The sequence below is a fragment of the Episyrphus balteatus genome, chromosome 2 (genome assembly GCF_945859705.1).
Source record: "Episyrphus balteatus chromosome 2, idEpiBalt1.1, whole genome shotgun sequence".
Lineage (NCBI taxonomy): Eukaryota > Metazoa > Arthropoda > Insecta > Diptera > Syrphidae > Episyrphus > Episyrphus balteatus.
The window spans coordinates 122,166,060-122,178,735 of NC_079135.1; the positions used below are offsets into that span (position 1 = coordinate 122,166,060).

The 12,676-nt window shown below is 28.8% G+C and overlaps 1 protein-coding gene across 9 annotated transcripts in view; it reads right to left on the bottom strand.

Moving 5' to 3' along the window:
- The window catches only part of LOC129911845 (microtubule-associated protein futsch), a 90,312-nt gene extending 78,866 nt beyond the window's left edge, over positions 1-11,446 (bottom strand). For 3 of the 9 annotated variants that reach the window (XR_008771705.1, XR_008771704.1, XM_055989824.1), the window contains exon 1: positions 11,141-11,445. The gene's annotated coding sequence lies outside the window, so the exon portion shown is untranslated. Of the gene's footprint in view, positions 1-11,140 lie in introns of all 9 variants that reach the window. The other 6 variants (XM_055989820.1, XM_055989822.1, XM_055989817.1 and 3 more) reach the window with 4 other exon arrangements.
- Positions 11,447-12,676: the final 1,230 nt, after the last annotated feature.

A 12,676-nucleotide genomic window follows, 5' to 3' on the forward strand; every position in this document is an offset into this window, starting at 1 on the left:
ACTTTTTTTTATATTTTTTCTTTGAATATTTGCTACTCACCCACATTGACTTTATTTTTTTTTTTACGGGTGTTATTTGAACGTAAAATGACCAAGTTAAACAATAGATTCAGTAATGCATAAGTAATTGCACCTTGCTAGTTGCCAGGTAGAAGAGACTATTGTTTGTGCAGGTGGTCACGAAAAATCTCTGCAACCGGGGAGTCTGACATGGCTTTTCCATTTTTGGAATTAAAGTAGTCTCATTGTCAGAACAAAATGTCTCCATTGCTTCTATAGTGACCTATATAATTTCGAACGAATTGTCTTAAAGGAGTTTTTTTTTTGTTTTATTATTTCGTGCTTGTTAAAATTTTTGTTTTTCACATTTACAACCCACGATTAGTTTATATTGATGATGACAAATTTTGTATTAATTCTGATTGAAAAAAAAAATTATATACGAAATACGATACGTGTATGAAGTAAGATGAGTAGGTTGAGAGAGTTCATGGGTTTTAATTCAAAAAATTTCGAAAAAAGAAAATATAAAAATGACCAACAATTTTTTATAATAATTTCAACAAAAAATGAAATAATTATATTTTTGTAAAATAAATTGAATCAAAAAAGTGCACAAAACATTTAGTTTCGAGTCGAGGACATTTTATGATAAAAATATTCGCATATGGGAATACTTGTAGTTTGTTGTTAATTTAATGTCACTTGAATTGCTAAAAGTTCATTGAAATACAAGTGATAAATTTGGATGGTGGATGTTTCCAAATACGATTGAGATGTTTAATGAGTAGAAATAGATACTCTCGACCGTATAACTATTGAACAAGTATATTTATCTTTTTAGATTTTCGATTGCAATGAGACTTGTTTTTAATATAAACGGATAGTTAGTTAAAGTGTTGATTATAAGTTGAATTTACAAATTGGTTTTCAATGGAAGCTCTGTTTGAAGGTTCTAGCGTCCTAGGTGTGTATTTTTTTTTTATGAAAGTTAGTTTTTTTTTCCTATGGACTTATTTGACAGGGAACAAAAAAAAATTGTGATTTTTTTGTGATTTTTGATAGGCTAGATCTCAGTAAAAAATGATCGTATCATGACAAAACAAAAAGCGTGTGAAAGCTGCATTCCTCTAGTTTTAGGATTTTTAAACTAAATATTTTATTTCTAATGGTAAAATAGCTACATCTTTGGAATTGTTCAAATACCAAAATTTTCAAATTTTTTTTGTTTTTACTTTTCTCTCAAAAAAGTGGAAAATTTTTTTGCGATACAATGATTATTATTTTTAGAAAGGCTATTCATTTGGCTTTAAGATTTTGTTTGCTTTAAACTTATACGTTTCTTTTTTTAGACTGCAATATCAGTTATCAAACCAAAAGCCATACTTTTGACTTTGACTATCAATATCTCAACAACGGATCACTTTACAGAAAATTTAAGGATACATTTGAAAATTTGATTTAATTCTCTACAAAGAAATTGAGTCTACTTTGTTAAAAAAAATGTTGTCTTACATTTGAGATCAATTTAGAAAAGCTATAAAAATAGGCCTATTTACGGTTTTTTTTAGAAAATGTGCCGCTATTTTATTATTATATATAATGGGTGATAAGATTAAACTGAGGCTTAATTATTGAAATTAAATAGACCTGAAATTAATCTGCAATAGGCTGTATTTGTAAGTTTATGTAAGTTTCAGGCTTATTCATCAAACGGTTTTTCTGTTGTGAGAGTTTGAACTTTTGAGATGAAATAAAAGACCGCATTTTTGCAGCTGTAAATGACTTACTTCTTATCAATTTTTTAATGAGCAATATCAAATTCTTTTGAGTTTATTTGAACATTTTATTAATAAATACTGTTTAAATTTTTGTTTTGTCATGATACGATCATTTTTTACTGAGAAGAGCCTATCGAAAATCACTACAAAAAAATCACAATTTTTTTTTTTTTGTTCCCTTAATTTTTAATTTTTTGGGCTAGTGTAGTATTTTCAAATATCATTCCCTGGAGGTGTTTTTTTTATTTTTTTTATAATCCAAGTTGATAGAAGAAAAATTGGTTATTTGCACTGACGTTTGACGAGTGCTCTTGGTTTGTTTTCATACAGAATTTTTGATCAGGTGTAGGTACTCTTTAATTTTTAACTCGTCCAATCTGAACTTATTAATAAATATGTCTATAAAACATAGGCGAAAGTCTTAGAAGTCATATTTTCATAAATGAATAAAAGTGAAATAAGTTTAAATAATAAGCAAATTCCTCCCACACGTACTTCGTCGTTGGCTCAGACTTTTAGACTCTAACGAAATGATGAGGCGTATGCCTATATTTTATAATTTTTTTTTTTAAATTCCCACGCCTCTTTCCCCCCCAGAAACCGCACGCGCTGGGGTCCATTTTCACCGAGTACGAAGTCATTTGCGGATGATTATCGTATCGGCACTTTTTAGTGTTTTTTGAAGGTAAAAACAAATTAAAAAGAACTAAATAAGTAAAGAGAATGGTGATACGAATATCAAAGGAAGGTCAAAGATTGGGACTGCTTAGTACAAGCATTTATTATATCTGTGCAAAATAAAAAAAATTTATAATGAACAAAAAAATAAATTTAATATTTCATCTTCAATTTTCAGAAAGTGTCAAAATTTTAAAACAAAAATGTTTTAATAGTCAAGAGTGTTGATAAAAAAATAATTCAATATACATATGTACATACAATTAGGTATAAAGACATTAAATGAGAAAAGAATCAGTAAACATTGAACATAAATACAAAAAAAAAAGTTTATGAGCGTGGTACACTGGTTTTTAGTATTTTTTTCAGACTAGTTTTATTAATATTAAAATCAAACAGATTAGTATTCAAATTTACAAGCTTACACATGCGAGTTAAGAGCACATGCATACCATAATTAGTACGGTGTTGGGGTAATTTTATTAAATCTAAGCTACGAAAGTTATAAGCACCTCTCCGGTAGTTAAAATTAATAGAATAATTATAATAATAAAAAATGAAACAAAATTGTGATCATTGATTAATTTTTCAATCTCTCAATCTTTTTTTAACGCCTTCAAATACACGTGTGATATAGTTTCCTTTTTGTCAAATTCGATACTTTATATTTTTGTTTATTTCAAACAGGTGTAACAATATATGGCTCATCAAATTGCTCACATAAAACATTTGATTCTTATCTAAAAATATCTTTATTCGAAATGGAACTGTGTCATAGGATCCACAACCCACATGTTGTACTTTCCATAAACTTAATTCATAAATTTTAACGTATTTAGGCATCAATATGTTATTTATTTGATGATCAATTTAACGACGAGTGATTGAACTCACCGAAAACGTTGTTCACTACACCTTTTTTGGGGTTTTCGATTGAAAACAAAAAAAAATGAATGTTTCATTGTTGCTTAGAGCTGGGGTTTCAAATAACACGATAAGAAGGTGTATGGTTTCTTTATGCGATTGGAATTAGTAATTAATTTTCCATGGAAATCGTGATGTGTATATTAGTTAGGTTTATAATAAACAATGGAAAATACTGTATTGGGTCAGGATAGAAACATTGAAAACATATGCCCATTTAAAGAAGTAAATATGACTGCTTTTTGATATTTTATGGGAAAGATTTTTTCGATTTCTAAATCGTACATTTTATCAGTAGGTACATTGTATCAGTACATTTTATCAGTACCTTGAAATATGTAACTAAACATTTTAGGTTTAAGACAAAACTATCTTGCTTAGTTAATTGAAAGATATTGGGTTCAAAAACTCATAGATTCTTTAAGTTTACAAATGATTAATGCTCTTGAACGTCAACGTCAGTTAAAATAAAATCTTACCAGATATACAGTCTAGTCTAGAATTTCACTCTCTACTTCTTTAATATATCAACAAATTGATTGTAGTTAAAAGACCATAAATCAAAACCTCATCAATAAAGAAAGAACAACCGTCTATATATAAAGTTGCCCTCAAAAATAACAATTTATATTCTCAGTCCTCACAAAACAAGAACCATTTAAATACAGCTTTGTACTTGTTTTCAATCTTGAACTAACCTTGAACTGAGTTGAATGAATGACATAAGAAAAAATTAACTTCACTAATTCAATTGAATTGCACACACAAAATAAAAAAAAAATTCAATTCAAATTTTTTAGCAAGAGAGGGACATTTTTCTATGAAAAAGTCATCATAATTAAACAAATTTGTTTGCCGACACGGACGAAACAAAATGTGTCGGTGGTTTACTGTGTACACATGCAATAGATCTGCATGGTCATATATTTATGTACTTATACATAATATTGGCCATTCCTGGTCATAATCGTAATTTTTTTTATATAGCATGTGCCAAGTAATGATTCAATTAATTGTAGCATCATTCTAATAACTAGAATTAGTTCTACAATATAATAAATTGATTGTTGTGCGGGGGCGTTAAGTTAACATTTCAATATGACAAACTTGAACTCTGTTTTTATTTTTATTTTTCATTCAATTTGTCTGCATGAGAGAATCGAAGGTGTTTTTTTTTTTCATAAAGACTGAAACAGAATGATTCACACAGTGGTGTCACTTAGAACTTCAGGTATTGTTAAATTTGTTATTTCGAAATGTATTGCATCTAGACACGTAACGCTGAATGTAACGCTGAATTTTTTGTATTCGCTTTCTTTAGTTTGGAATGTACTTGGATCTTTTGAATATCCAAATTCTACTTAAAGAGGATATAGAGCTTCCTACACTGAAAATAATAAATTTCGTAAAATTACGAAAATCGTTTCATACACTACATTTTCGTTGGCCCAACGAAACTTTCGTTGGCTCAACGAAAATATGTAATTGTTCGTAATATGAAAACCTTCATCAATTAATGAAAACGTTTCATACACTTTTTCTCCCCTTTTAGAGTCGAAAAATCCATTTTAATGAAAATATTCATCATTTAACGAAAAATTTCAAACTCATTTTAAAGAATACAAAAATGAATTCGATCCTTACTTGATCACAATTTTAATTGAGTAACGAAAAAATTCATCAACTTATGAAGTTCAACATTAACTAACGAAAATCTTCATCAGTTTATGAATATAAATAATTGGCTTATGAAAATTCTTCATAGACTAATGAAATTTTACATCGGCTTATGAAAAAATACATCAGTTAACGAAAATAAATCGTTGTTTTACGAAAAAATGCATACAGACCATGTTTTATTTTCGTTTCTTGTGCGCATTTCTGGTAGTCGAGGTCACATCTCATAGATAATATTCAACCCCGAAAGTAAGAAGACCCATCGTGCGAAATAAATAAAAAAAAAAATTGTGTGCTGAAAAATTTTAAAGTAAATAGGAAAGGTAAGATAAATAAATTATTTAAAATAATTATAATAATTGTAAACTAGCTCGCAATAATTTTTATTATGTTTCATCTTTTTAAAAGGAACAAAAGGTGTTTTCAAAATTATGGAAAAGGAACACCTTCACCTGAAAAATCGGAATTTATATCGAAAAAGGCCAGTTATTGAATTTTGAAAACAGACATTCTTCAATATCTCTTCAAAGTCCTACCACGAGCAAATTTAAATCTTGGAGGAGTTGATGAACGATGAGTTATAGGAAAGTAAGTAAAACTCGATTTAATTGATTCCTATAAAAAATATATTGATTCCTATAAAACATATTTTTTTTTTTTAATATTCTAAATTTGTTGTTTTGTTTTTCTATTTCTGTTTCCTTTCATATTTCAAAGATGTCATCCTAATGTACCTTATGGATGGGTACTTAATACCGACCCAATTCCTATAAAGGACAATAAAGGAATTTTTCGAAGAAGAAGATATGTATATGTATTATTCAAATTTGTCTGTGTATTTAATTTAATTTTTTTATTTCATAATTAAAAATTCAAAAATTCAAGTTCAAAAATAACAAATGTTTTTGTTTTTAATAGTCAAAAATTTTCGCTCTGCTCCACTTTTTTTGAATTTCAGGTTTTTATTTCAAATTTTAGGGAAGAAAAATGGACGAAAAAATTCGTATTCTTACGAAAATAAAGTAAGTATAATCTACTAAAGAATAATTAATACAACGAAAAGTTTCGTTAGCTAATGAATATTTTTTCGTAATTTTATTAAAATATTCATTAAATTTACGAAAAAATTCGTTAGCTTACGAAAGTTCCTTGCATAAATTAATCAAAAAATTCATTGACCAACCAAAAATATCACCGTGTTTAATTAAATTTTACGTTAATTGATGAAAAAGTTTCGTAAAGTGATGTAAAAATTCATTAATTCTCGATCAAAAATTTTTATGAAAAATTTCATTAAAATACGAAAGTTTTCGTTAGTTGATGAAATTCTTCATTAACGTATGAAAGCCATTTCGTTGAGCCAATGAAATTTTTCACCGGCTGAAAATTAATTAAATTTTCGTTGGCTCAACGAATTTTTTCGTTGTATTTACGTAAGGATTTGGTTCAGTGTAATTTGTCAAAGATAAACTTGAAGACTTTTGACCGTTCCCCATTCCTAATGAAAGTGAAGTAACGCAGAATTTTTCCTTTGAGGAGGATATAGAAATAGATCCTCCCAATCCACCGGTGTCTTTAAATGTACTTTAGGACTTTTAACCGTTCCCCAATTGAGTTTATTTCTAGTGAAAGGGAAGTAACGCAGAATTTAATCATTTTCTTCTTTTAGTTTCTAGTGTCGTTAGATATTTTGAATACTCCGGTTCGTCCTGAGGAAGATATAGAGCAACCTAATCCACCTAAGATTTTAGTACTTGAAGAATTTTTACCGTTCTTCAACTGCGCTTATTGCCAGTCAGATTGTCGTAACGCTGTTATTGCCTTTCTTTAGTTCGAAATGTTAGATCTTTTGAATATCCAGGTTCCCTTTGAGGATGATATAGAGCCTCCGGTGTTTTATATTTGAGGACTTTTAACCGTTCCCTTTGATACCAATTGAGCTTATTTCTAGTCAAAGGGAAGTAACGCTGAATTTTGTCATTCACTTTCTTAAGTTTTGAATATTGTTAGATATTTTGGAATATTACAGTTCCCCTTGAGTAGAATGTAGAGCCTCCTAATCCCGCATCGATTTCTCAAGATTTTCTTTGAGGACTTTAAACTGTTCCCCAATTGCTCTAGTTCCTAGCGAAAGACAAGTAACGCTGAAATCGTTCGGCAAAATGACAATTTTTGATCATGGTGCGGCTGTGGTTCTACTACTGAACTAATTAAGCTTTTGAGTGCCATTTGAGTATATCAATACAAAATTGTACCTTAAGGAACTACTAGTTACACCTAAATCATGTATCAATTAAAATATATCTTCGACCTCACTGTTTGACGACGACGACGCCCGACGTGATGCAATAATGGCTGCTGCCGTATTTTTTTATTTATTTAATTAATTTCCTCCCATGGGGTATGTATGTTGATTTTGATGAAAGATTAAACGATCTATGATAATTTCGTTATTATTATTAAAAAGCTCCAGACCGCTAGAGTACCTATACAGTATAATAATAATATGTAGCATGTTATACTTATAGAATACAAATCATATTATCAAGAAAAAATAATTATAACAACAAACAATCGCAGAATGAAGGTCAAACAAATTTCATTTCTCATGTCAGCCTGGAGTGGTCGGCTGTGGCGGTGTCAGTGGTGATGGTTTTTAGAGGCGGCGATTTTGTTCGGGCGCGTCGCAGCGGAAGCGGGCTAAGTTTGTCATAAAATAACACTTGATGCTTGAAGGAGTATAAATTCTGTTTTTCAATTTTGTTTTGATTCTCTTTGTTTTTTTTTGTTTTCAAAAAGTCTTTTTGATATCAATTTTAAAATTACTTTTAAGTTAAAGTAATTTTGCATACACATGTGTAAGAGTTTTAGGTGATTTAAGAAAAAATATAAAGATCTTTTTATAGGAAGTGTGTGCAGAAAGCTTACGTCAAGTTCTTAATTTTGTCTAAGATGATAATTTTTCTCTTTATGTTTACTTTGTCAATTTTTTTTTTTTTGTTTTATTTGTTTATTGCCGCTGGGTCCATTAAGTTTTTAAAGAAATAATTTTGGTTAATTTTTTTTAAGATAACGATGACGCATTAATTTGGTTGAGTTTGCTCATTGATTCTAAGAATAATGCGGACATTATAAACTTAAATCGGACTTGTCAAATAAATGATAATAATTACTTATTTTAACACTATTAACGTTCTTGTTTTTCAAAAAAAAATATTCTTGTTTTTCTTAAATTCGGGTATTGAAAATTTATATACGAGATATTCGTTCGGAACAATATCCACATATCCTATGCGGGACAGAGAAAATATAGTCTTTGCACTCCGAGATGTGCATTGTGTAGATTTTCTAAATTTTTTTTTTTTAAATAGATAAGCAAGTCGAAGAAAATTTTTTTTCCGAGGACACATCGATAAGAATGATAAATTATATCAGAGTGCTTTCGAAAAGCGAATGCCAAGCGATGCTATTACTTTTGACAGTTTTAGAATTGGATTGACAAAGGAGAATGGGCATTTTTGACGTTTTGCGGCCAGTAATGAAATCGGTATCAATTGAAAGAACTATAACGTAGAACATTTTTTTACTATGGCCGTTTCGTTGTATTGCATTTAGAATGGAAGATATTCAATTTTAAAAAGAAAAATCAAACAAAAAATTGAAAAAACAAAGTCTCAAAATAGACTAGAAATTGATGTTTTAAAAAGCCAATATTTTGGGTTCTATTGGTTGAATATCCAAGATAAAGGTCTTCAGGATCAGAAAAAATTACAGAACATCATATCTAGCACTTAAAATACACGTTTAATTTAAAACATTGAGACAATCTGCATTAATTTTTAAATGCAAAAATGCTTTTTATCCGTTTGTGAATTACTTAAGAAGGATGAAACTTCTGCACAATGTATGTAAGACTTAAATACATCAAAAAATAACAAAATCATTCTTGGCCGCGGAACGTCCAAGTTCCATACAAAATTGCCAATTCTCCTTTAGTAATATTTGGTAATTTTTGTCAACTACCTAGCATCTGCATACATTTTACATTAGTCCACTGTCATTGTTGTTAGGTGTCACTCTACAATTTCCAGTAATTTTTATTTTTACGCTTTAACAAAATTATCACATTGCAAAAGTAACTGATACTACATGACTTTCTCGAAAAGAAGATTTGGCACTTATTTTGCATGATATGTTTAATAATTTACTTTCATTTGATATATGTACATAATTTTTTAAGATTTGAAGTAGAAATAAATCTTTTATGAATGATAGTTCACTGTGGTGTATACGCAACTTTTTTATATAGAAAAACTTGCTAATATAAAATTTCTATCGGTAACTAATTGATCAAACTTCTTGCGAATAACAGAATCCCATTTTAATCATTTACTTTCTTATAAACAATCATGCTGAAATTTAAGGCACATCCTGTTAATTCTACAGAAAAAATCTATTATTGCTTTATAATCCAGTATTATGAATCTCATATGAGACAAGAGTAGACTCAAATTCAAGGGATGGAAGGATGTAATGGGTGGAATTCACAACAGAATTGTGGAAATGGTGAAGAAACGCGAAATCCAATTCCAAGTAATCTTGATCAGCTGCAGTGAAAGAATAATCCGAGAAAATTTTACGAGGCCTTCAATAGTGTGAATAGACGACTTGGAGTTGTGATATGCACTTGTATGAGACAATAAAAAGTATTGAATGGAGTCATCGAAAAGAACTGTCATTTGTTTTTATTTTTTTTCTTTATAATGCCTTTAGAACAAAAAATATATGAGTTCAATTTGACTGGACAAACAAAGTACAGTCAAATAAGTAGAACAAATGATTTAACTTTGCAGATATGCGATTTTTTAATATATTAATATGGACATTTTTTTTGTTCAAAGCATTATTGAAAATATTGTTGGAAATGACGAAAAAAAAGTACTGTAAAAGTTTCAGCCCTTAATATTAACATTAAGTACCGCCGCATCGCAAATTTCTATTTCCCATATGATTTACATGGGAAAGATTGTGTTTTTGAGTTTGGAATTTTATAACATTTTAATGGTTCATCAAAAAGGCTAGATTTAATCATTTTCTTGTATAAAATTAAACGGAAATGTTCGAAAGGCGTCGAATTTAACCTGTGTGTGGTTCCATGCCACTATAGTGACTCAATAATTCATACAATTGAATCGTTTATTTTCAAAACATGATAAGTCCATTTTGAATTTTTGTTTGTTAAACCCATTAAAAGGTATTTAAATTTATTCTTATGAACTAAAATCTTATTTAATAGGTTCGTTGATATATACCTAAGGATAATATTTGCATTTAAAGAAAAGATCAAACTTGTTAAATAAAAAAAAATATTTTGTCGGAAACATTTTTGTAGCAAATGAACTTATGATGTTTTGAAAATAAACGAGTCAATTTTGAGTAAACTTGCAACACCCAAAACACTTTTTATTCGAATGATTGAAAATGGCGCATAGAATATTGAACTTAGTGGTACCTACCTATTTATAATTTTTTAAGATACAATAAGTTACAACCCCCTCTCAAAAAAATTACTTACTTAAAATGGTGCCTACAAATAAATATTTTACAAACGAATTCATGAAAATATAAGAATATAAAGTTAAAAAAAAGTGTAGGTACTTTTTCGACAGATAAAGTTAAACTAAAAAAATATACGACCTTCGTTTTTTTAACTGAAAGTTTTGAAAATTTTACATGATAAAACTCTGAGAGAGGTCTATTTGAGACCACAAATAACATAAACAAACCACAATTATATTACTTTTATTTACACCGCTACTAAACCTCAAGTTAAATTTAGATTTTGACTTATTCACTTTGCTCTTAAGATAAAACAAAATGTGTTCCATTCAATGTAACACTGATGCTGTTTCTCTGTATTCCCTTCACCTTCTTCTTGTTAAGGGTTACTGGTTTAATTATCAAATTGCATACTTTGTATTTGCTACTGTATTTTTTATTATTTAATAGACTTATACGATTGTATTTCACAGCTTCTGCATTTTCAGATAATATTACGTTATAGTTTCATGAGAACTTACCTAGAATTCGACTTATATGAAGTCTCCCACTCTCGTTTTGAAAATGTAAGCTTAGAATGTTATTCAAACCGCAAGAGTGTAAACCGCGTTTATTATGTTTGATTTTTTTGTTGTTGCCTGGGCCCGGTGGTGATTGATTAGGTGGTTTTTGGGCTTGATGTATCGTATTCCTTTAAAAGCTGTGCCAAACTGAGTTATTTCTTTTTTATTTTTTTAATGGATTTTGAAATAAGACCCAAAAAAAATATTATTTATGTTAATATTTTTTTTAATTTAAGAAGTTTGAGTTTAAAGACAAATTTTTCGTTTTTTTCTTATAAATTTGAAAGTTATAAAATCACTTATCACTTAGCAGTTATCACTAAGAAGTTGCTAAAAATGTATTTTTTTTTCTTTAATTAAAAGTTGTCTAATTTTATGTAAATAATATTGAATTATTTTCTTTTTGTCACAAAAAAAAAGATGTAACTTTTTTTTTAGAACTCAGGGCACTTTTGTTCTAAACCTTAAAATAAATTATTGAAAGGTATTTTAATCAATATATTAATTGAAAACCAACCGACGACGATAGATAGATAAATGAAACTGATTGATGCTGTAAAGCTTTGGGGTCCATATAGGCAAACAATTACTACTTTATTTGCAATAAAAATATATTTTTCCATTTTTTATTTTTGTTTTTATTTCATTTTATTTGCAATATCAAGTGCAACAGCATCACCAAACCACCCCACCACTATCAGATGCATCTGAACCACTTTTATATGGGATGTTATTCTTTTTAGTATTTTTTCAGGTGCAAACAAAATATACACATTGAAACCGACTATTATATTCATCACTTTATTGGTTGGTTTTGATCTATGCGTTGTTGCATCCGAATGTTTTAACTTGACAATAATGTAATGTGAAAAGGGCACTGTCTGGAAGTTACAAGCATGACATCAGGGTCTCTTGCCATTTTTGGAAATTTAAATTGATGAATTGAAGATTTATTGGGTGTTTTGTTTATAATAAGATGACAAATATTTTGTCCTTGACTTGTTATTTGTGATCGCAGCAGGCTGGAATGAACTAGTTTTTTGGTGTCGAAGAGATTTATGTCCTTAAAAGTAAACTTTAAAGGAAAAGACAAGAAATTGAAATGATGTCATTTTGCAAACAAAAAGAGTCACATTTCAAAGGAACAACCGATCTTTTGATTTTTAAAACGGTAAACCAAAAATTAACTGGGTTAAAAGTTGCTTCAAAATCTAAAGGATCTAAAAAACAGCAAAGTTTTTATGCAGGATTCAGCATTGGAAATTTGAAAGGATCTTTCTTATTGGAAATATAACTTAAGGGATTTAGAGGCTAAAGGGTTCAAGTGCCATATTTATATAATTTAGAGATAAACGAGAAAAACAAAATAAAAACACCTAATAACTCTCACAACGTTGTTTGTGTGTGTAGGCACTTAAATCTATTTGGATATTATAAGGCGTGGTACTTAGATTGTGTTTTAATAAAAATATTTAATTTCCAGTTTTTGGTACT